Below are 22431 nucleotides of genomic sequence, written 5' to 3' on the forward strand. Positions count from 1 at the left end.
TAAGCACTCTCTCGCTTCTTCTGGTCGCAAGGTCGCCTCACAAAAAACAAAACAAAAAATTGTGAAATAACTCTGTGATGTCTCAAGTGCCCAGTTATTCTAGATGTTGAACCTGGGGCCAGCAAATTAGACGCAGATCGCAGCAGCATGTGCTCAATTTAGTGGCGTTGAACATTGTGAAGAATATACTGTAGTGAGTCACTCAGCTGCACGGCAGCTGCGTATGATGTCAGCACGCACTATGAAATTAGACATTTCACATCACAGTGTGCCCTGATGGTCCAGTGCTAAAAATTGGCAGGGACCAGCCCCCCTTGTTTACTCTTCCAGCAAGGTGTCTGCGCTGAGAGACGTGCCTGGCTCCATCAAGTTGACTTTGACAACTCACTCTTCATGAGGTGCAGATGTTGGGACGGAAAAGTGCTCTGCATGGTAAAGGACGTGTACCCCTGCCCTGAGTGCCCAATTGTAAGGTTGTCTGGATTCCTAATGCTGATTGTTGTTCTCATAAGCAAACACAGTACATGGGTGTCCGCATACATGCCAATACACCCAATTCAGGCGGGAGACTCCTGGTTTTAAAAGCAAAATAAATGGCTTTATTATGGCCGTCTTGTTGTATGATGATGCGAACAGATGACAGGATACTTCGTGTTGGTTACAATTAGGTTTAATGCAGGACACAGCTGAGCACAAGCCTCGCCAGCTGACCAGACTACCAATTGACACTAGTGGAATTCTCCAGGTAGAAGTCAGAACATACATAGGCATTGTGGTAGAGAGAGAACAAGAAAACACAAAGAAAGGACTAAGACAAAAGACAACCATATTACATGAAGAATCAATGTACAACACATCTCCCTCCTTTATAGAAAAGAAAAGAAATAAAGGAAACGAAGATTACAATACAAAAGACTGCAACAACAACCACAAAGACAAAAGAGTATTCAGAGACACAGAATGAAACGTAACTCTCAGATGAAACAAAACACTCAAACAACACCTACTCTATGTTGTACAATAACAAGATAAATCCAAATCCGATATATCAATACACTCCATCCCCCTCCCTTAGAGATTGGGAGAAACACAACATACAATAAGAAAGTCAAAGAAACCAAAAGTTCCCTTTTTCGGACTCACAGACAGTGTAAACATGACCCCTCCCAATAAGGAACAACATAAGGAACCAAGCCTGGTAAATAACACAACTTTCCTTTAACAGGGTACACCTCAGGATAGACAACCAGGGAACTGACATGGGCAATGACCAATAAGAGCAGCACTAACCCTACAACCCATTTCAAAAAAACTAAATCAGACAACTGGAGAACTAATATAAGTATTGATTACTCACCAACTCTACACCCTCCAAAGTAGACTACACCACACGACAGCACAGGATGGTTAACCTGGAGATTGACTAACTTCCAACACTATTTCTCCAAAGAAGGGTACAACACAGAGTACAACCCCTGAAACTAAACCTACAGCATGCTATGGGTACCAACAGGCCCCACACTCTCCCCAAAGAAGAGTACATCAATGGGTAAAAACACCACCATAGGAAAGTACAACAACAACTCACACAGGTTGCACAGGGTTCACACCCTGGAACTTATATACCAACATGCCCTACATAAGGTATACCATGGGTACCAACTGGCCCCACACCCTCCCCATAGAAGGGTACACCATTGGGTAAAAGACACTGCCATAGGAAAGTAGAGCTACAACAGCTCTCAAAACACTTTCCCCAAAACATTCAAATAGTTAAACACACCAGGAAAAACACATAAGCCCTCCTAATTTGAATTTGAATTTAAAATTATGTATTAAGCGCACGGACACCGGCGGTTTCATGGCGCTATAACTTAACAAATAACATGTTGGGAAAAGTGAAACTAAAAAAGAGAACTGAGACTAAAAAGACTAATTAAAAGCTTTGGTAAACAGATACGTTTTTAGCTGTTTCCTAAATTGCAGATAAAGAGTGGAGGCTCTGAGTTCTGGGGGTAGGGAGTTCCAAAGGAGTGGGGCGAGAGTCGCAAATTTCGATCCTCCCCATTTCTTCCTCCGAAACCGGGGAACTGTAAGAAGGGATTTGGTGGAAGAACGTAATTCCCTAGTAGGAATATAGGGTGTAATCTCAGATGAGATAAAAGCCGGTGCCGTGTCCAGTCGAGCTTGAAAAGTAAGAGAGGCAAGCTTAAACTGTACACGTTCACGGACAGGAAGCCAATGCAGGGTTTTGAGGAGGGGGGTGACATGGTGGAACTTTGGCAACTTGAACACTAGGCGCGCCGCCTGGTTCTGGATCTGCTGTAATCGCCTTAAACTATATGCAGGTATGCTGGCATATAGGGTGTTACCATAATCCAGGCAGGATATAACCATTGCCAAAGTAATCAACTTGAGGGCATCAAAGGAAAAGAAACGGGACACCTTGCGTATAGTGCGCAGTGAAAGAAAGGAAGAAGACACCACAGAACTAACCTGGGAGTGAAGGGTGAGCTGGGAATTAAGTTTAATGCCTAGTGTTTTTACTGAGGTAGAGGGAACAGGAGGGGACCCTAAGGAAGGGGGCCAAAACAAAGAAGACCAGGGACTGGATGAGCCACCCGTCAACACCAGCTCAGTCTTGTCTGGGTTGAGTTTCAGATGGTTGTGGCTCATCCAGTCTCGGATATGGATCATAATGGATTGAAAGTTAGAAACAGAGGAAGAGGAAGAAGACAAATTAAAGACAAGTTGGAGGTCATCCGCGTAGTTAAACACGGAGACCTCCATCTGCTGCAGTGAAAAATAAGAGGGGCAATGTAGAGGTTAAACAAAAGGGGGGAAAGGGAAGAACCTTGGGGGACCCCGCACTGAACTTTCCGGAAGTCCGCAGTAAAATCACCCAGGCGAACCGCCTGGGTGCGGTCTCTCAGGAAGGAGGACAACCATACCAGGGCGGTGCCCCCGATCCCCGCCGCTCTGACACGGGAAAGTAAGATGGTATGATCAACCGTGTCGAAGGCGGCTGAGAGATCGAGGAGGACCAAAGCCTGAGTCTGGTTGGTATCCATTCCCTCCCTGAGGTTGTCCAGGACCGATAATACTACGGACTCCGTAGAGTGTGCGGGGCGGAAGCCAGCCTGACGGGGGGCTAAGATCCCATGCGTCTCCACAAAAGAACTCAGAGTGCGGGTGACATGGCGCTCGAGTACCTTTGCCAGAAACGGCAAGAGGGAGATAGGGCGGTAGTTGGTAAGGGCCGTGGGATCTGCACCCGGTTTCTTCAGGATAGGGACAATGATAGCTGATTTCAAAGGAGCGGGAACAACGCCCTGAGAAAGAGAGCTGTTGAGAAGCTGAAGAGGGGGGTCAGAGCAGGTGGAAAATATATGACGGAGAATATGAGAAGGGCAAGGATCAAGAGGGGAGCCAGATTTAACTAGCGGGATTATAGAGGCCAGGGATTCCTTGGTTAGAGGCGGAAGGGCAACGATTTGTCCCTTGGAGGAAGGGTACTGGGGGTCTACAAAGGCTGAGGAGGGAGGGGGGATATTAGCTTTAATGGTAACAATTTTCTGAATAAAAAAATTATTAAGGGAGTGACATAATTCCAGAGAGGGGGTGGGCTTCAAGGTGGTTCTATCGGAGAATGCCAAATTGTGCACAATCGAGAATATTTCCCTCGATTGATTCTCAGCGGCGAGGACTTTGGAGGAGAAATAGGTAGTTTTTGCCACCAAAATGGCCTGTTTGTATTGGGTCAGGATGTTAATAAACTCCAATCGGAGTAGGGGGCAATAGTTTCTCCTCCAGGCACGCTCCGCTCTGCGTACCGTTAATTTGATGGTTTTAAGGTCCTCATTGAACCATAGGTTAGCATCCTTCTCCCGCTTTGAAGTGACCCGCCTCATGGGAGCGATAGAATCGCAACCTGAGGTGAGCCACTGGTTGATGGAGGTAACCTGGGAGAGGGTAGACAAGCCTTGTAGTGGGGGATAGGAGGTAGTGAGTAGATTAGATAGATGGTCAGGATCTACTCGCCCCCAAGCCCGAACCCAGACATTTTTAGGAAGTGAGGACTTAACCGGGGGATGAATGGGAAGGGAAAATGAAATTAAGTAATGGTCCGACCACGTACAGGGTGAAATGGAGATGGACTTCACGAGGCAATTCGACAACCAGACCTGGTCTAAGACATGTCCTTTAACATGGGTAGGGGAGTGAATATGAGATGTGAAATTAAGAGAATGGAGAGTGTCCGAAAATTCCTTAGAGGAAAGGCATTCTGCAGGGTCAGCAGGCCAGAAGTACTCCTAGATAGAGTACATCGGAGGAAATGGCCCTTCAGACTAGAATGAGACACCAAATGTCAGTGCAACCTCATAATAAAGAATACAAAAGGAGAAGAGACCCATGAAACCGTCATCACACACCTGGTGTTGACCTCTCACAATAATGTAACATTTACTAACAAACTCGGTGACTTAACCACTAACAACACAACAAAACAGGGTGACAACAAACGTTGCACAAGGTTCACATCTTGGAATTTATACTCTAGCACGCCCTACATAGAGTACACCATGGGTACCGACTGGTCCCACTCTCTCCCCAAAGAAGGGTACACCATTGGGTAAAAGACACCGCCATGGGAAAGAACAGCCACACACTTTCCACAATGACCCCCAAAACACAAGCAACAGCAAACGTTGCACAAGGTTCACACCTTGGAATTTATACTCCAACACACCCTACATAGAGTATACCATGGGTACCGACTGGCCCCACCCCCTCCCCAAAGAACCAATTGACACTAGTGGAATTCTCCAGGTAGAAGTCAGAACATACATATGCATTGTGGTAGAGAGAGAACAAGAAAACACAAAGAAAGGACTAAGACAAAAGACAACCATATTACATGAAGAATCAATGTACAACACGTCTCATGCCTTAAATTGCCTCTGCTTCAATAGAAATAAATGGGAGAAATGCATTCTCCTGATGATTCTCTCAAAATCTCCCCCTTACTTCTTCTAAAATGTTGGCATGTATGGTGTGTGCCATTACAGAGACCCGTCTCACAGATTGTAGTTTTATTGGACCGGAAGTGCCTCCCAAAGTGCTACCCTCATAGTAGTGGAAGGCTCCCACTTTTATCAAGAATTAAGCAACATAAGAGCAGTGGTGGCAGCACACTGTGCAGTGTGCACTAGGAGTGAAATGGTCTTTTTTTACACTGTCACTGGAGTGAGGCCCATAGGCTAACTCACCTTTGTAAAGATCCGCTGCTGTGGGCTTAGCTGAAACGTTGGCTTATATCGGGTAGGTGTAGAGTGTTACACAGCGCAGGAGTAGTGACTCTACGCTCGATGTATGTGTGCATGGGAAGGGTACTATACAGGGGTAGAGCAGTGCTGTGTAGTTCATGAATGGTTAGAGCAAGCACTGAGCGTATGTATGCCTGTGAGGATGTGGGTTGTTATCGCGATATTTATTTAATGTTGTCCTAATGAACATTTTTGATACCTGAAAATGTTGAATAAAACTAATGTTATTGTTATATAATACAGGTCTCTTTCATGTTAGGTGTATTTGATTTTTTGTTCCCACGTGGCTCCCCGGTCTCTACACTCCCAGGGGACAGGATTTACAGTTTCCCATGTTATTCATCTCCGACATTTTGCGGATCCACTAAATATTTCAGCCAGTGGGTTTTTGTTTTGATTTAACTTAAGATCTGAATTGGGCCTGTTGGGCCCTGGGGGACTTGCTGTTGACGGTGTTGCCACACCATAGACACTTTTGACTGAGTACAGCCTCTTGAGTACAGCCTAGTAGTAAGCTTTCCCTGGATGCTTCCAACAGTGAATAGGGAATAATCCTGACCACATTACTAGGAATAGGTTGGGATAGGGATTTGCCTGACAAACACTAGAGCCCCGATCTCAAGGGGATTGCGTTGTTGCGTACAAATGTTGATATTCATTTGATTGTGTGTAGTTAGAAATAAAATACTCCTTTTTCTTAAAAAATTAAGTATTCAACGACATTGGTCTATTGACATTACTGTGTGCACTTTGAGTCATGAGCCATGTTCACTAACATGTATTTACACTCTGCCCCCTCTGACGGCGACTTTGGCTGCTTGTTCACAGCTACCACTGAGAGTCAACTGCAGAAGGGGTACTTAGCCCAGTTGGTCAGGATCCATAGTAGGTCAGACTCTGGAAATCAGGAATAAAAGGCCACAAGCACCACGATTGGGCCCAGTAGCACCTGTGTGCCTAGTGGCCCTCTAAAAGGGGTTCTGCAGCAGGTGATCTAATGGCAGATGAACAACACCATGCAGACACTGGTGCCCACATTCCCACTATCAGCTCTGGAGAATGATCCCGGGGCCACACCAAGTTGACACCAAGAAGACATATCCAATCTGACGGATTTAAGAGCGGATACATTTGCCTTCGTGGAAGAGGAACCCACAATAAATTACACTTTAATCCATGAGGAAACCACCCATCATCAAACATCTGGAACAAAGAAAATAACATTAAACAACTACTATATATTATTATTATTTTTTTTTATTTGGTGAAATCTGTTTATTTTGTGATACACGGTTGTGTTCATACAGTAAATATTCATATTAATATTCACATTTACTTGGCTAACAGCTAAAGGGAACAGCAGAATTGGGGTCAGACACTCAATATTTGACACGTCCAAAGAGTATTCAGTGTAAAGTAAGTTTCATTCACTATTTTTTTTACCAATATTTTTGTTATTTTGTTTGAAAGAACCAGTGATTTAATGAACAGTACAACAGATGGTCCTAGGGCACATGTTCCAGTGAGGGGAGAGTGGAGACTGCTTTACTGTATACAAAGACACACTGACGTAACTTCAGGTTCCACTTACTGTCGAGCATGTACAAGAGACAAAGTAAAAGCTCTTGCAGTAGAAAACAAGTGAGGCCTGCGAATGAGGGCATTGCTTGAACAATTTTTCTAGCCCTACATCCAATGCTTTAGATTTATGAGTGGAACAGGGGGCTAATATGTTGATAATTTAGATAGCGTTAAATGACCACAATGCAATTCCGCTTTCAGCTAACAATTATTTTGGAATATCCATGGAGATATTGGTGGTGCATGCTACCTTTAAAGGCAAACTTTGAGAGGTATAAGACTGAAGAACAAAACAAAATAGCGTGTAGGGAAATACAAAAGGCCTGAAAAAACATCCACCTCTAACACCAAGCACATGTACAACAAGCAAACCTCTCCACATTAAAGGGTGGCAGCAAGGAATCGGAATTCACAGGATTGGAAAGATTCAACAAATATGTGGCTTGTGCATTCCCTCTCACAAAGGTCACTGGTGGTTTCCAGACATTATGTTGTAATGGGAATTGTATTCTCCCCGTTAGGAACAGAACTGCCACATCATGATTTCACGCTATTTCTTTGGGTCTTCTTGCCATATCTGCTTACGCAGCAAATATAGATAATTCAACAACTTACTCACAGCGAAACCTTACCACATGATGCAGCAAGAAAGGACGTGTACACAAAAATGCAATTGAAGACAGATGTTTGGTTTAAAAGTTTGCTTGGCTGTGCTGGACATCTTACAGAGACTATGACTAAGTGGACGTTGCCTTCACAGCACTATAGGGGTGTTAGAAGAGTGAGTGCTCATTTCATAAATAAGGTCCTTAACTTTCGAAACAAAGAGCCATAGAGGTGGCAATGGTTGCACGTGGCCAGTTGAATCCATGGTTTCCTTTGGTGAACAAGACATAAGAAGTCCTATTTGTCAAGGTGGATCAAGGGACAGGATTGAGGGGCTTTGCTCTCCCATCACAGTAGCCAAGGGATGGAGGCTCCATGGGCGACAACAGACACTCTTGCGTAACTAACCTTTGACTGAATTAATGAAGCCAAGCATGACATACGATTCATAAATAACCCATCAAGATACTATTCAAACATTTAAGATCTCTCAAAGTCACTGTGTCCAACTTTCACTTCAGCAAATAAACTATTTACTTTTGGTTCTACATTTGTCCAGGGTAAAGGATGGCGAAACGGGTAGGAGAAAAGGAAGCTAAGCTGGTAAAGGTAAGTATTTGTGTAATAATTCAGTTTTTGAGTAAAAAATACATAGAACCAAGTGCAAATAACCAGATTTAACAGGAAGATGCAGTTTAAACGTTAGGAGTCAGAAAGATATCTTGTCAACAAAACGCACATGGAAGGGGGGCCATGGTCCAGGATCTGCTGTAGTAAAGCACCCAGTGAAGCCTTAAAATAAAGTGTCAAACTTGTGCAACCCTTTCGTTTCCACCCGGCCACCCCCAGCCCTGCACTTTAAGAGGAATGTCAGTGCTGGGTAGAGATCTGGAAACGTAACGCATTATCTTAGAAATTTCTAAAGGAATGCCATAGATTTATTACCAACACTATAGACAAAAACAATCACATCAAATCAAACCTAAGACAAACCCCTGGGTTTCAAAGCGTAGGGAACAGAAAATAAAATGCTTTCGGCATCATAGCAGCTTTCTGGTACACTCACAAAAAACCCAAAGTAATGAATGGTACAAGTCTCTGCACATACTTTCAAACTTTGTAACATTGACACAGTTGTGGCACGGTTGTGTGCCCAAAGTGCAATAAATTAAAACTATACATACAAATCTCACTCTGCAATCTTAAGGACTATACCATGCAGTTGGAATAGATGAAACCAGACATTTTACACCTGGTATTTCTCCCCCACAAGGATACTGCATCCACAGACTTATTTATAAGATATATGTAGAATTTTCAATATTTTCTATTCTTGGAATTGGTTATTCAGCCCACGAAGAGTCGTTTCTCTTTCCTGGCCAGTGATAGTGGTGCTCTCGGTTGGAACTTGGCCATCGGGGAAGGCATCGCAGAGAATGCTTTGCAGATTAACAAGAGCAGCCGCTCTCGGTTACTGGTTCTTCAGGCGGCTTTTCTAGTTTTATATCAATCATGTCTTATTTGCTCTTCTCTGGAGTGCTGTCCATCCCAGGTAAGGCAGCAGCCACACGGCGGAATAGCTGTTTGACATTATATCCTGCTTTAGCACTGCTTTCAATGTACATCACATTGAGTTCTTTGGCGTTTCTCTCGCCCTCCTCTATAGAAACTTGTCTCTTGTCTGCTAGATCAGTTTTATTTCCCACCAGCATGATGATGACGTCACTTCCTCGCTCTGTTCGTACATCGTCAATCCACTTCGATGTTTGCTGGAATGAGTTCAAGTTTGTGATGTCATAGACTACCACTGCGATGGTGGAGTCACGGATGTAGCTGGGAATAAGGCTGCGGAAGCGTTCTTGACCTGCTGTGTCCCAAAGCTGCAGTCGAACCGTACGATCTTCCAGGTACATTGTTTTCGACAGAAAATCTATTCCAATCGTAGCCTGGTAAGTCTTGTCAAAACTGTCATACATAAACCTCGTAATAAGCGATGTCTTTCCCACGCTCTGCTCCCCCAGGAACACCAGCTTGAACTTCCTCAGCGGGTTGCCAAACTCCCCTCTGCCGGAGGAGGACATGGCGCCGGCTGGGCAGGTGGAGGCGCGGGGGCGCGCGGGGCGAGGCCGGGCAGGGGCGCGCGCACAGGGCCGGGAGACCCCACGGGCCGTGCGGATGGGGGCGCCCTGCTGGCTCTCGTGAGGCCTGCACGGAGGGGACGGACGGACAGCCCGGCGGCGCGGGGGGGCACTATATTTAGTAAAGAGATAGATCATTACACGACTGTATGCAAACACTCATTAAATATCACCGAGCACAAAGGATCCTGAGTGGTTTATAGTTCTCATTGAAACCATTCCTATGTAAAAATATCCCCACATTCGTGAAGAAATGGTATGCTATACTAAATAAATGTTCTTTAGACTTAATCCTTCTAATAATTGATTAACTGTCAAAAGTCTTGGAAGACCTCTCAAAAGAGATAACTCAAATTAAATCAAATACTACGGAAGCTGAAAACTGGCCCAAAACGCTGGCAGACCTCAACATCCAAATAAACAAGTATGCACAGGAGATTAACGACAGGAAGATCCACAAATTCAAGCGAGACTTCATCAATTATAAGTTGGGAGAGGTGTATACCTGGGCAGAAGTATACACCAAACGGAGACAGAACAGACCATATAACCAAAATAAGAGACTGAAACATCCTCTTCAGACAGTGAAGCCACCAATCAACATCATAGGAGACCTATCGAACAGCTTCCCTCTCATGTGAACATTAAACAACACAAACATCTGGTGTCTCTTTTTTAGGGGCAGGGCAAAGAGACAAAAACGACCCACCAGGGAAAAAAGGAAAAAATAAAAATAGAAAGAGAACTTGGACACAAGGAGCATACCTACCACAGGCAAGAGAACCAAGGGGAAGAAAACATAGAACATAGTAACTAAGTGATCAACATTTCTTCACATGAACTGAGCCCTATGGAGATCATAACATTTCAGAAAGGAATCCCATTTGTACCTACATGTCAAACTAGCAGTTTAGAACTGGAGATCAGTCTGTTCAAATTGATGCATAACTTACACCTGAGAAACTTCTTCGAAAACGTAGTCGATGAACGGGACAATGAGGAAGAAGATTTACTAAAAGGTCAGAAAACGAAAAGTACCTACATGGCCCCTGTCAGCCAAAGGTGTCTGGATACCTTTGAGAGTTTAGTGAAACATGACATCTAGAAATTCAACTTCCAAAAGAAATCTAAACATCGGAATATAGAGGCAACAAAGAATTTGGAATTTTGATAAAAGTGGAAATAACCCCACGATCACTTGTCAAAAGGCGGATAAGGGAGGATCATTAGTAGTGATGGACATGAGTTTTTACAAAGAGCAAGTTCAGGCTCATGTGTCAGACACCAAAACCTATGCCATATTAGATCATAATCCCACTGAACAATTTTTGGTCATACTGAAGAGCATATTGGAAAGAGCTGTTAACAATGGTGTCAAAAATGAAAAGGTGAGGAGATATCTCGCTCAAAGCAACCTTAAGAGCCCGGTAATGTACGTGTTACCCAAAGTGCATAAATGTTTACACAACCCGCAGTTTAGACCCATAGTGTCTGCCAGAGGAAGCCTCTACGAACCTGTGGGTAAGTTTTTTGACAAACATGTCCAACCATTTGTTCTGAAAATGAGTACATACATTAGATATACGACTGAGTTCCTTTCTAGAATCAACCAAATTTAGTTTACATAGGATGACCAGATATTACTATGCACGATTGACGTAAAATCGTTGTACACTTCCATCCCCCACAACTTGGGGATAGAAGCTATTGCAGAAGTGCTAGTTAACTCTAATCTTGATCAAGGCTTACAAATGTTTCTCATGGAACTGTAGCGCTTTACCTTGTTTCTGAGTTATTTCAAGTGGGAAGACCAATAGTTTTTACAGCTCACAGGAAAATCCATGGGCAATTGCTCCACTCCAGCGTATGCACATTTATTTGTGAGCAAGTTCAAGGAAGATAACATTTTGGGCACTGTCACATGGGAAATACACGCTATTTTGTTTCTGAAATACATCAATGACATTTTCCTCCTGTGGAAGGGATCGCATGTGGGTCTCTCTCACCACAGCGCTATCCACATTGAATGAGATAAATGACAGAATACAATTCACTTATGACATTGATGAGAACACAATCACCTTTCTGGACGTACAAGTCAGAAAAGCACCAATCGAATTGGAAACTGACATCTTCAGAAAAGCAACTGACAGAAACATGTTGCACTACAACAGCTTCCACCAGAAATCCCTGAAAAACAATTTGCCATACTCTCAATTACATAGAGTGAAAAGGACAGTATCTAACCTAGATACATCTAGGGAGCAAATGGAGAATGATGCTCAAAAGATTTGATAAACGAGGATATCCCAAGAAGGTTTTGGAACAAGCTAAACATGTAGCATGACGAAAACCAGAGACAAATTTCTTGCTAAAACTTAAAAGAAGGAACAGAAACGAATGGTAGTAGGGTCAAAATTCTCTACTATGAGTAGCCAATCTAAGTACATTACACAACATTGGTCTATACTAGCTATGGAACCCGATTTCAAAGGCATTTTTGGGAGACAACACTCTTCATATATCAAAGAGGTAGGAACATCAAAGAAATAATCACACAGACAAAATAAGACTTTCAGAAAAAGAAACATAAAGGGATGCTGCCTTGCTACAACTGCAACAATTGTAACAACATAATCAAAGGGACCTGGATGAAACATCCGATGAAAGGTTCTAGAATTGACCTTAGAGTTTCCACAAATTGTGAAACCAAAAATATCATGTATTTTTTTTAAATACCCTTGCGGGCTGGTGTATGTGGATAAGACCAAAAGAAAGATCAAAACAAGAGTCAATGAACACAAAAGCAGCATCCGCACCAAAAACATGAGGTCTGTGGTAGCTATCCATTTCGTGCAGAACAGTCATAATGTAAGCCAAATGAAATTCTTGATTTTGGAAATTATTGACAGAAAAGAAGGTAAAGACAATAACAGCAGTCTACTCCAGAGGGAAGGTTTTTTGATCAAATGCCTTGACGCTTTGAAACCCAATGGATTAACGATAGGATGGAATTATTTTGTTACCTATAAGGTGACTTGCATGATTCGTTGATGGACCTCTATTTTTATCATAACGTGTTTTCTTATTTTTCTTTGCATTTTGATGACTATGTATTATTTGACTCCATTGTTTTACGTATGACAGTTTCTAGCATTTGTACATCACCCATATACGTGGATTGACACTCTGCATGTGTAACATTACGGCACTGAAGAGATCAACCTTGTTCGGATCTCTTTCACACATTGGTGACAGACCCCCGCCATTTATTCTCTCCAAGATGGCCATCGTTTTTTAACTTCTTGAGCACTCAAAACACTCAAACTTAATTGTTGGTGTCAACGAGCGTTGCATGTATCTAAGGACTTCCTGCTTACACCCTGAAGCCGCAACTCTACAGGATGGCTAGTTATCCACGATTATTTCCCATTATTCTACAGAATCACCTTCCAATATAGCCTCCACTTTCTAGCGTTTAGATCACTTGAGACTACGGGATGGCCAGTTATTCACGATTATTTCCCATTATTCTGCAGAGTCCCGGTTCTTTTGAATCAAGCATTTCACCGTCCAATATGGCCCCCCGCTTTCTAGCGTTTAGATGAATTGAGACTAACAGCGAGTTTAGTCCATTCTCGCTGTTGTTCATCCTTTCTTTAACACGCGTAACCTTCTCGGAAACGTTCACCAGACCACTCAAACATGCTGAGAGATTGACATCATCCTCTTGAGTAGGGCAGGGGGAGCTTTTTGACATATGCATTTTGATATGTTATGATTATTACATTTTGCAAACTTGGTTGTTGAGATATCTGGTTACTCGTGATAAATGGATGTTTGTGTGAGTCTCACACACTATGCATGATGTATTAAACTTGCAAGCACACTATTATGAGTCTAGGGCACTCCTGATTGTTAGTATATTTTTATGCTTACATTTCAAGGAGAAGTCATATACGATCCGCCGGCATGACCTGAGCCTGCATGTTGGACATTCACAGGCAAATGACACTTGCTTTTATAGATGTGATTCACGTATTTAACTACATGCTTCATGCACAGGCTGGTACATACTTGGTGGCACCAGCATAATGATTAGCTTATTCTTGAGCAACCGCATGTTTGGCCATTATGATTAGGCGCATGTATTCCTGTTGAAGAGTACACAATGTCTTGATCATTCATCATTTACAGGATTGACATGATGAGTCAATGTATGTTAATTTTCATACAGCATGAACTAGCAAACATGCACACTGCATGGATTGTTGACCTTGTGGTCAGGAAGACTACCTCACACTTTTTGAGACACCAGTCTTTATATGGTTGGTCTATACCATGTCACCACGTCAGCCTGAATAAGTCACTTCACCCATGGGTGTTGGGTGACCATGGGTTTGATGATAGGATGGTTCTCTCACATTATGTAATGTGTATTTCTCTAGAACTATCCCTTCGTTAGCCCGAAATGCATCGGGATGGAGGAAAGAATTGATGATTATATCTAATAGTGTGACCAGATTTGCATATCACTGCCAAAATCAAGTGATATGATGAACTACAATTTAGGATGGCTGATAACGAATAAATATGGCCTAATCACACAGAAACATTCTTTGTCCTATTTTTGTTGATTACCTGAACACAAAACAACCCAAGGACAATTGGGCCCTTGCAGTACTAGGGGGGACAGACCCTACCAGGGGACGCTATATTGTGACTTATAGAAAGTTGGCATTTTCTAACCATTTGGTGCCTGCAAACTGGCAGTTGGTCTTATTGCATTGCTCCCATTCAGTGAGATAAAGGAAAATGGGCCATCTCTGACTTGATGAGCATGAGGAGCTGTCACCATCCACACATGCACATCACTGCACTGCACACACACAAAGGGTTTTGACAGTAGTATTTTGTGATCCAGGGAAGATGGTGGCAGGGGAAGGAGGCAGGAAATTGCACCAAGTTTAGATAATGCACCCTCAGACCCAACTCTTCAGTACACCTCTAGACTCGGAAAGACTACTGTGCTGCTCTACAAGAATGACTGCTACTCTGTTTCCCTTCTGTCCTGCTACCTCGGAGAAAGGACTGGACCTGCATCTTGATCCCAGGACCATTAGAGTGACTCCAAGGGCTAGCTGACTGGTCACTTGATTAGAGTCTTATTAACATAAAAAGCCATAACCTCCAGAAACCAGTACCTGGACTCCACTTGCTGTGAGGCTTGTTTCCTAAGTTGTGCCACTCCAGTCCTGGACCCTTGGAAGTGGGCCTTAAGGATCTTTACCAGCTCAGCTGTGGTCCTGTGAGCAGAACCGATGCAACGCAATGATTTCCTTGCAGCCTCTTCAGAACGGCTGCTATGTGGTGCATCTCTGATGCAGGACCTCACATAGCAGCCCGCAGCTTCCTTGGAAACAGCCGCTGTGTGACACATCCTTGACACATAAAGTCAACACAATCGGGGGCACTGTTCCAAAATAAGTGAACAAGAAAGAGGTGCTAGGTCGCGGAATCAGTGTGAGGGGTGAGGGGAAGTGCTAAGAAAAGACAATTCTTGTCTCTTGTTGTCCTCACACACCCCGAAGGATGTTATGCTTCATCATTGGGCGGTTGCTCCTCGTCGGGCCGGCGGTGCAATGCCCTGCGGGTCCCCCGAAGGGTCACTTTAGTGGAGATCTTTTAGACAACTGCCATTGGGTGCATGTGGGTGTGTGGGTAGAGTCCTGGAAGTAAAGTGCTATTGTGCTTGTAGTGAGGTTAAAACTACCTAAGGGTATACCTAAAGGACTTTTAATGAAAAGGCACCATTGGTAGAGTAAAACAACCCGTAGGTTCGGAGTTACCAACAAAGGCGTAATGTGCCCTGATAACTGATTAGGTCGGCATGTTTCACGCCTATGTCGGTCTAAAGGATCCCTGGCGTTTCATCAGGACCAAATTTAAAGGTGGTGGTGGTGTAGTGCACGAAAGTAAAGTTTAATAATAGTGGGGTACCATTGGCCCTCTAAATGATCAGAGGGGGCCGCTATCTACAAGAAATTGAGTAGCGGCTATGACTTAATAGTCAGAACAGCCCATACGATCATAACCTTGACAAGGAAGAAAACAAGAACAAAAAACAGAAAAGGAACAACACACGTTATAGTTGTTCATTCTGAGGTAACGCAGTCCTATCTCAGCTTGGAGAAGGAACTCAATCTTTTGTATAACGTGTGTTGTTCCTTTTCTCTTTTTTGTTCTTGTTTTCTTCCTTGTCTAGGTCATGATCGTATGGGCTGTTCTGACTATTAAGTCATAGCTTCTACTCAATTCCTTGTAGATAGCGGCCCCCTCTGATCATTTAGAGGGCCAATGGTACCCCTCTATTATTAAACTTCACTTTCGTGCACTACACCACCACCACCACCTTTAAATTTGGTCCTGATGAAACGCCAGGGATCCTTTGGACCGACATAGGCGTGAAACATGTCGACCTGATCAGTTACCTGGGCACATCTCGCCTTTGTTGGTAACTCCCGACCTACGGGTTGTTTTACTCTACCAAGGGTACCTTTTCATTAAAAGTCCTTTAGGTATACCCTTAGGTAGTTTTAACCTCACTATACGCACAATAGCACTTTATTTCCAGGACTCTACCCACACACTCACACACCCAACATTAGTTGTCTAAAAGATCTCCGCTAAAGTGACCCTTCTGAGGACCCATAGGGCATTGCACCACTGGCCGGATGAGGAGCAACTGCCCAATCATGAAACATGACATCCTTTGGGATGTGTAAGGCCAACAAGAGACAAGAATTGTCTTTTCTTAGCACTTCCCCTCACCCCTCACACTGAGTCCGCGACTGAGCACCTCTTTCTTGTTCACTTTTATTGGAACAGTGCCCCCCATTGTGTTGACTTTATGGTTATTTAGGAGCACGGGAACTGGACTATTACCTAGCTCCCGACCCCCCCCCCCTCCTCCTTTGACTACACATCCTTGAAACCGGCATTTATATTGCCAGCCCCTCATTGATGGCATACTTGAAGACAACATCTCAGCCCCACATCTCCTTTGTAACCACCAGTGCGTGATGCATCTTCAAAGCAGGACTTCAGATCTCACGTCCCTCAGTAAAAGCATCCTCAATGACGATGCAGGCCTCTTTAAGGTACTTTGTTCAGCAGTCCTAACTTGGTCCCTGTATCCGGCCTGCGTGCCATTGCTATTGGCCCGAACTTATGAGTTGGCACTCTGTGCTTCTAGGCACTATTTTCACCTAAATCTTTCAAATGACTTATCTCCGGTTCTGCTTATTAGATTTTTGGTATTTTGGTCTCAAATAATTTATTGCATTACTCTATTTTTCTAAATTGGTGTAGGTTTTTTTCTTGTGTATGTTTTTTACTTTATTTCTGTTTGAAGTGCTGCATAAATACTTTAAACATTGCCCCTGAGTTAAACCTGACTGCTTTTGTGAAAACCTACCAGAGGTATAAGCACAGGTTAATTAGGGTTTGTTTGTTAGTTCACTCGGACAGGAATTATGGTTTCTGCTTGAGTAGGGTTTCGAAACCCCTCAATCAGTAACACAACTTTCAACATCTATTGAATCTATTCCTATCGACCTCCCAGCACCTTCTTCAAAGGAAAGAAAAGTAGGTAATACTGCTGCAACAATACCAACTGGAGGTTGTGTATTGACTGGGGGCAGAGTATCTAGAGAAGTTCCTCTCCAGAACCTCTATACATCGTCTGAGGTAGCCGCACAGAAGTTATCAGCCACCGAGCAGTATGTGCAGTTCATCCACATAGCAGCATGTCCTCAAGCCCTAACCCTCCAAGACTTTACCCAAGCCACCAGAAAAGACAAATGCCTAAGGAGAACAGCTGAAGCCATCAGCAAAAACAAACGGGTGACATTCCTAGCAAAGCTGCACCACCATGACCAAAGATCTAGAGAAACTTTAGAACAACTGTGGTGAGCCAGGACTGATCACTGCATGAGGAGCAATTGTCTAGTAACACAACACTACAGAATTGTACTTCCACACACATGAAATGTGTAACTCAATGAACCCCTGCATCAGTACTCTTTGGGAGAAGGGTGCAAGATGTGTTTCCTGGGAGCTCCTCAGTGGAGTCTCAAAAAACTAGATGTGATTGCAAGTCACCAACCGAGAACTCAAAATAATGAGAAGGCCGCAGCCAGATGTGAGAGTACTCAAGACACAGAGTCATCCTTAAAGACAACATACCAGATGAAAATTCTGAACTACGTATGAGAAAGGTCACTGGACGGTAGTACATGTCAAAGGAACCATGATCACTGGCAAAAAAGGAACTGAAATAGTTATAGGAATATATCTTGGTTTAAGAATATAACCCCACATCCCAATCCCTAAGGGGAGCATACTTACATGACACTAAACCTCGGTGACAAGTCACCCCACGCTGGTGACTACGATGAGCCTCTAGCATGGATCCCCCTTATGGCAAGTCCCTAATTCCCAAACCACCAGGCCAGGTAATCCTACAAGAGGAGGAACCAGCTCCACCTGGCTGTCTTGGGCCAGAGCAGCCAAAGGTAATACGAGGCTCAGAAACTTTTTCAATATCATGATTCTGACAACAGTCCAACAGGGAAGAACAATGCGAGATATGGGGTACAAATCAAAGTGGGGAGGGATGTAGAGAGCCACTTGGCTGCAGCTGCTTATGATGTCAGAACGCACCCTGAGGCCGGGTGCATCTTCAGCTGTAACTAGAAGGACGTTCTGCCACTCGGGCTAAGTACTCACGTGCAATAGAGCAGGTTACAGCTTCTGAAAGAGGGTGGGATCATGTGAAAAAATGGAGACAAAGGGAATCCAAATACATCTTATCGTTAAGAACATCAAACGCAAAGGGTATAAATCAGGACAAAGAACTTTATGTGCACTTGTAAAACCTCAGTTAAAAAAAGCAAGAAAATATATAAAAATGTGTGTATATCATAGTAGGCTAGAATTGAAGAAAGAAGAATAACAAAAGAGAAGAAAGGAAAAACAAATATAATAAAAAATATAAAAACAAAAAGACAAATCTGAAGAGACAATGAAGGATTGCCGAAACACAAGACAATAAACTGGATCAAGCAATGCCGCAAATGAAAGGATAAAATATTGCACTTTATAATGAAACGCGAAATAACAATGCAAACCAAAGGAATATCAGGGATGCACAAACCCACTTGAGGGTATGACTCCTCTGCATCCAGAACATAAAAGAAATAAGTGAATCCTTCAATGTTGGCATAAATGAAATTGGAATTCAGGTTTGAATTAAGCGAACATCGGATAAGATGTGGAAATAACAAAAATGAATAGAATCTAACATGAGAAATTAAATCAAAAAAGAAAATAAGCACGTCTGATAGTGATAAGCATTGAGCAATAATCAACTGGACACTCCGAAGATCAATTGGAGGGAGTTACCCACTTGAGGATGTAACTCTGACAAGGAACAATCAAATTTGAAGGCATTGAAATTTTTGGGACTTGAACAAAAAAATGCATACAATTTGTCTCCACGTGTAATATGATTTTAAATGGTTTTGCTTGCAAATCCTGTCCTTGCACGATGAACTTTTAATTAACACTATTGCACTTTTTTGGAATAAGATTGCACTTTATGCACATTGTCACTTTAAAAACAAAAACTGAGCATGTACCCAACTACTAATACAATCAGCTATTGGGGCAGCAGGAAATGACGGTATGCAAAGTGGACAGGTCTGATTTGAAACCAACCCGTGATCAAGGTCTGAGGAGAGACTGAAACCCGTTGGGTATTTGTTTGTGCTGTAATAAAATATTGTAAAGCTGACTTCCTTGGAGTGCGCCCGTTTTTAGTGGTTTCGCACTGATCTGGAATGCAAAACCGGCGTGCTTCAGCCACAGGGATGATGTACAGTCCACAAATAGAGAGCAACATCCACTAAATGGAATCTGATCTGGATATATATACTACCCAGTAGGTAGTTATAGTTAGGACCTATTTTCCATAGGAAATCCGCAACATTCTGTTTGCAATAACTTTGGCGCTGGTTAACGAATCTTTGTGAAATTTTCAAAACTGGTGGGGCGCACCGGTCCGTTCCTATCCTGAAAGTTTGAGGGTGATTCGTCAAGCGGGGGCGAAGAGAAAGGGTGTCCCAAAACATGTTTTCCCAATGCAATTTTCCATAGGAACCTTTAGTCGCAGCTACAGCCCGAACTGCTGAACGGAATTACACCAAATTTGGCAAAGAGGTAGTCCTTGGTTCAGACTCGTGCCTTTTTGGTAAATGGTGTAAATCTGTTCATAGTTTTTTTAGATATCAAAGGAAAAAAATATATATATATCTGGGCGGAACCTAACAACACATCTCATCGTGAGATCTGATTGGCTGTCAGCACTTCATCCAAGAAGTGTTGGCAGCCATCTTGTGACCAATATACATGATAGCATCTCATTAAAAAGCATTGCAGTTAATAGAAGGTTTTAAGACTTTAGTTACATTTTAAATCATTTGTTGATGGTACCATACTCATTTAAGGAATTGTGGTGTGTTCTAAGGTGATTTTACCATGTGAAAAAGCCTTCTGCTGGAATATCACGAATCATGTTTGAGAGAAAACTATTTTCTCATGCTTTTCCCACAGAGGTTTGGAAGGTGCTCTATAAGCTAAACTGAGAGCATATTTTCTGTAAGTTCACATTATCATTCTCAGTCATGTGAGAATGAAGTCTGACATTCTCAGTAAAACATGCACATCCAACAAGGGCAGAGACTGTCAGTTGATTCCTTTGTGTTCTACTGCAGCTTCCCAGAGTGTTCTAAAGAACAACTAGAGTACTAACAGCCATAAAAATAAAGTGGTAACTCTTAAAACATTTAATTTAAAAAGGAACAAAATGAGGGGGTTCATTTTGCCACAAGAAAGTATGATTAGTGCTGGCGAAAGAAAAATTATGGCACATTTTGAGTGCCTTCTCAAATCCTCTTCTATTTCATTAAAACAATTCTGACATGCAGACTGAAACATGTACTTTCAATACCAGCAGCAGACTTCCCTGGTGACAAATAGCTTTACTACAGTGATCTAATGAGCAATTAGAGGGCTAACATTCAGAATTTATGGCAAATGTGTGACACATCTGAATGCCTTCTTGATGGCACCAAAGTAAAACACTGAAAGTATTTCCTACTGAGGAGACTGTAGTAAATGAGGAAATTAGGAAACTTCATAACAAATAAGTCTCCCAGACGTGGGTCCCATGCTCTCCATGCCACTGGAGTCAAGCATTGCATACCGTTATGCGCATGTGTTGTGAATGCGCGGGAGCAGGAGTCCTAGACTGGTCGCATACCAATAGCGCACATCACGTAATATTAAATGTATATGATGTAACTGAAAAACACGCAGCCGTCGCACACCGTACACGGATCCTTCACGACTTTTCTAAAATGGCGGCTAGAATCCGAAAAAAATTCGGAAAACATTTTTTTAAATAGAAATTTATTTTTAAAAAAAAGAAAACAAAAAAAATTAAACAATATTTCAGTTTGATTTTTTTTTTAATTTTGGTTTGCAATTTTCTGAAAATATATAATGGTATTTAGTGAATAAAATATTTATAAATAATCAGTTAACAAACTGTAGAAAATCAGTACTAAAAAATAGGTATAACTGCTATCACACTTAAACATTAGCTTCTAAAAAACCTTTGGAATTCACTGAAAATAACAGGTTTCAGAGACATTATAGTAAGAAATTAGCATTTAAAAAAGCTTTGAAATTCACTGAAAAAACCATAGGTTTCAGAGACGTTACAGTTAGAAATTCAAAAAACCTTAGAAATATTATATTACCTACTGGCGGTCGCCAGTAGGTAGTTATAGTTAGAACCGAGTTTCCATAGGAAGAGCATTTTTTGTTTTGCATAAAACTTTGGCGTCGTTTGATGAATCTTCATGCATTTTTCAAAACTGTGTACATATCAGCTCCTATGTTAACTTCCATAGGAAACTTTAGACAAGGCTACAGGTTGAACGGGTGAACAGAATTACCCTAAATTTGGCAGGGAGAAGGGTCTTGGTCTAGAAAGCATGCTTTTGTTTATTTGGCTTAAATCTGTTCAGTGGTTTTTGAGAAACATCAAAATTTACAGATATCGATATTTGGGAATTCTGCCATCTGATTGGCTGAGGCGTTATGAGCACAAGCTTGCTGCTGATTCTCTGCGAGCGGTGCGAGCGGTTGCAACTAGGAAGTGTTGGCTGCCATTTTGTGACTCTGTTGAAGCGAGTAAGGGGAAAAAAGGGAGAAATAAGTGGGAAAGAGGAGGGTAGGAGTGCTGTGAGGTTTATAGTGTGGTTAGGGTGTAATATAGAGGGAGTGTGAAGTGAAGTATTTACCCCTACTGGTGTGAAAGTACTGTTTTGCCCACTGTGAGATGGTGCTGAGGTGAGGTGCCGGTACACTCGGGGATGAAACCGTGCGCTTAAACCGTGAGCTGAGTGGTCTGTAGCATACTGTCAGAACCGAAGTATTTACCCATACCCGTGTGAAAGTGCTGTTTCGTCTAGAGTGAGATGGTGCAGAGGTGAGGTACCGCTAAACTCTGGGATGAAACAGTGCCTCTAAACTGTAAGCTGAGTGCTGTAAACTGATGTGCTCTGGGCGGTGTAGCATCCTGGCCGAAGTGAAGTATTTACCCCTACCAGTGTAGGGTTTGGCATCGTAGGAATCAGTGAAATGTAAGT

At 42.7% G+C, this 22431-nt stretch overlaps 1 protein-coding gene and 1 pseudogene across 1 annotated transcript in view; both read right to left on the bottom strand.

Annotated features, from left to right (window-relative positions):
* Positions 1 to 22431, bottom strand: part of PHEX (phosphate regulating endopeptidase X-linked) — a 1501811-nt gene that overhangs the window by 498621 nt on the left and 980759 nt on the right. The gene's annotated exons all lie outside the window — the stretch shown is intronic.
* On the bottom strand, positions 7080 to 9657 carry LOC144773056 (ras-related protein Rab-6A pseudogene; annotated as a pseudogene).

Source organism: Lissotriton helveticus, chromosome 8 (genome assembly GCF_964261635.1).
Source record: "Lissotriton helveticus chromosome 8, aLisHel1.1, whole genome shotgun sequence".
NCBI lineage: Eukaryota > Metazoa > Chordata > Amphibia > Caudata > Salamandridae > Lissotriton > Lissotriton helveticus.